Here is a 4,147-nt window from a genome sequence, read left to right on the forward strand (position 1 = left end):
CATTGGCGGCGGATATCCTCGCCCGCATCGGTGCAAAATGCAACGCGGTCCCCCCCAACATATTTCTGGAAAGGCTCTTCAAGCCATCCGTAGCATGGGAAGGGGACACCGGTAACAACAGTCCGGACCCGGCCAAAATACCCGATACCGAACTCTCTCACACAATCGGAGGCTCCACCACTGAAATAACACCTTCAGCCCACGAAATAATGGCCATTATTGCCCCGTGGACAGAACCATTCCTGGCCTACCTAACTAGACAGGAACTTCCGGAGGACCAAAATGAGGCACGCTGCATAGTGCAGCGATCCAAGGCCTACAGGGTCCATGAGGGAGAATTGTACAAGAAAAGCACTACCGGAGTCCTTCAAAGGTGCATCTCCGAAGAGGAAGGGCGGAATCTTTTGGCAGAAATTCACGCCAGACTCGGCGGTCATCACGCCGCAGCCCGGGCTCTTGTAAGCAAGGCCTTCCGTACATGATTCTATTGGCGAACGGCCCGGGCAGATGCACAGGACTTGGTCCAACGTTGCGCCGGTTGCCAGCTCTTTGCAAATCAAAGCCACATGCCACCCACTGCCCTCCAAACAATCCCCATTACATGGCTCTTTGCGGTCTGGGGGCTTGACATGGTTGGACCACTTAAAGGGGGAACCCACAAGAAAAAATACTTATTGGTCATGGTGGATAAATTCACCAAATGGATAGAGGCCAAACCGGTTAAAACAGCCGAATCCGGACTGGTGATAGATTTCATATCCGGGGTTGTACACCGTTACGGCGTCCCCCACAGCATCATCACTGATAACGGCACGAACTTCACGGTCGATGAGGTAAAACTCTGGCGCAGCAAAATGGGCATCAAGCTCGATTATGCCTCAGTCTATCACCCACAAACCAACGGTCAAGTCGAGCGAGCAAATGGTCTTATAATGAGCGGCATTAAACCAAGATTAGTGCGTTCCTTAATGGAGTCTAACACGCACTGGGTAGAGGAGCTCGACTCCGTACTCTGGGGGCTGCGGACCACGCCGAATCGTAGTACCGGATATACACCCTTCTTTATGGTGTACGGTGCAGAGGCAGTCTTGCCATGTGACATAATTCATGACTCACCTAGAGTGCGCATGTACGAAGAAAGAGAAGCCGAACTTGATCGATAGGACAGTCTGGACACCTTGGAGGAGGAGTGCGATGTAGCCAAAGATCGTTCCACATTTTATCAGCAACAGGCTCGCAGATACCAAAGCAGAGAAGTACGGGCCAAAACTTATAACATTGGCGAACTAGTTCTACGCCTGCCGGATAAGAAAAAGAACAAGCTCAAGCCCAAATGGGAAGGTCCCTTCATTATCGACCAAGTTCTGACCGGTGGAGCGTACCGACTGCGGGATGCATCGACTAGTCGACTCGAGCCGAACCCATGGAACGCGGCCAGGCTCTGAAGATTCTACGCCTAGCACCGGACTCTATGTTAATCCCCTCCCTTTGTCCATTTTTCACAAATACATTATCTGTCTTGTTTTCCTTTCTTTCTTTCTTTTCTTATTTCTCTAGGCCTTCAAGGGTCACCTTGTGCCTTGTTTGCACATTACGGATGCGCTAGCCGCACTCTTCATACCTGGGGGGCTTCTTTCAGAGAAGCTTAATTTATTTATCCGAGCTTCATGCCCAACACATGTGTTATACTTCCGCATGTACCTTTTTTCACCATTATATGCATCGATATGACTTAAGTTTTGGCCAAGCTGGGTTGCCTGGCTCTTGTATTTATGCCCTACGTCCCCGTTAATTCGGCTAGGGCATAAGGGGAGCACCTCTGCGATTGTTACCGCCGGGTCAGCCGGATGTGTACCTCAGACTGGGTGAAGCCGAAAGCTAGCGTTCTTAAGGGAATACTCGGTCGATGAACAAAAGATGACTCTTATTTTTCATATCTGCCTGCAGATGTTTTTCCTGCGTTTCCTATCGCAGTCCGGACATGCACTTTAGGGCATGCTTGCCCAGGGAAAGGAACCCTTAACGGAACTATTCTCCCTGGAAGATGTTTCTTACTACCCATGTAATATAACATAACTAGTTGGGCACTTGTCTGATAAAGCACTAATGACCCCTACGCCTAGTCTCCACGCATACCCCGGTTCTTATATAACTGAGCGGGTATTCGGATACACTTCGGACTATTGGGCCGGAGGCTGAAGCGAATAGGTCTGCAACGACAAATGATCTACAATCCAGCTAGAAGGCATTATAACTATCACTTCAATTACATAGTCATGCAGACTGACTAAATTCTTCTTCTATACCATCCAACAGGCAGTCTAGCTTACAATCCTGTTGGGAATACTTTGCGGCTAATTCTACTTGCCCATAAACTAAGCTAACGGGAATCTCTTTTCCGTCGGGCCCCACAGGTCCGACCTCGGCCATGTGATTTGGGTCTGTTTTGGTATACCGCGTCTTCACCATGGCCTAGGCTTCTCTGGCACCCTGTCGGCAGGCTTCTATCTTCCATAATCGGAAGCACCGCCGCGCTCCTTTGAGCTTCTCCGCAAGCTCCGCAACACCCTCTGGCAGGGAGACGGACGGCCACAAGGCCTGGGCAACACCCTGCATCACCTGCCGAACTTGTTCGTGCAGATGTGACAGCTCGGACAGAAGATCACCCACAGACCCGAGCATTTCCTCCGCCGGACGACCCGTCAGCATACCTACAGACATAACACTGTTAGTTGGCTTCTTCGCCGAATACCTTTAAAGGATTCGTTCAAGCACTTACTAAAAATGCCGCGTCGAAGCATCTTATTCTCCTTCTCGGAGTCTGCAAGCTGGCCCCGAACGTCTTTTAGTTCCATGTTCAGCCTTATATTGGCGTCTTGGAGATTGTGTTTCTCCCGCCTAACCTCAGTCAGCACGCGTTTGCCAGCTTCTAGCTGCCGCATAACATGATGGTCCCACGGATTTTCTCCGGATTCATCTGCAAAATCTAATGTCAGATCTGCAGCGACGCCGCACACTATATGGTAACCATCATTCTTTAAAATGTTACCAGAGGGAGGTTTTTTCTGTTCTTGCAATGCGGCAATAGCGGCCCGTAGTTGGGTCTTGCATTCCTCCAGCTCGTGGGATAACCTAGTATTCTTCTCTGTAAGAACCTGCACAATAAAGATGATCCTTAAATCAGTTCTGCTAACTGTTTCAAGTCTCAGGGGCTACTGATACATACAAATTGTCAGATTCACTCACCCGTACATCCTTTACATACTGATCCGTGGCTCTGGCTAGACCATCTTGAGCGGCATGGAGGTACGCCTCTCCAGAATTAAAGGCATCAAACACCTCTGGTGAGAAACAAGTGTCATGAAGTACGGCCCGGCGGCGCCTATGATTCATGGCGCTTTCCACCTCTGAGTTTGTAGCTGATAACCTATCCGCATCCTCTGTAGGGGGATTATCCGGTGCCTGCCACATATCGGCTTCTGCCTCCGTGTCCGGTCCTGGTGCCCGACTGGTGGAAGCGTGATCGGCGACATCACCGGACATATTTCGGCGAGTGTTTTTTCTGTTAAAGAAACACGGGCGTCATTATATTTTGAGAAAGACGACAACCACGGAGCGGGGTTTGTTGTACCTTTGCGCCTGCGTCTCCGTCCTAGCCGCCTTCCTTTTTGGCCTACCTGGCCTCGGCGCCTCCTGTTGGCGCGTTGCTGCAGGGCGTCCCGAATGACTTCCCTATAAAAATGCCATGTGAATATGGTGGATGAAGTGTCTAAAAGGGGATCCTACTTTTTTGAGTTGGGACTTTTCGGTTTTTCTTACGTGCAATGTAGGGAGCAGTCCGGGATAGTCGGCCGTAATGGCCACCATGGCATCGTTGCAGCTTAACTGATAGAACTGTCGGTTTATCCGCTCCATGGAGATAACCGGATCTTCTTCGAGTCCAGAGTCGAGGGCCCGGTCTAGGTCCTCCGGTTGTGGAGAAGGGCTGCAGACCTCCTTTATGGCCTTTCACAGTTCCTGCCGTAAATTGGTAGGGTGAATACTTACAACGAAAAACGCGAGAAGATGGAAGTAAGGGGATATAGCTTACCCAACTTGGAGGATTGTACATGGAGAATCCGTCCCGTGGCTTGATGCGGGTGAACTC

Source organism: Triticum dicoccoides, chromosome 3A, assembly GCF_002162155.2.
Source record: "Triticum dicoccoides isolate Atlit2015 ecotype Zavitan chromosome 3A, WEW_v2.0, whole genome shotgun sequence".
Taxonomy (NCBI): Eukaryota; Viridiplantae; Streptophyta; class Magnoliopsida; order Poales; family Poaceae; genus Triticum; species Triticum dicoccoides.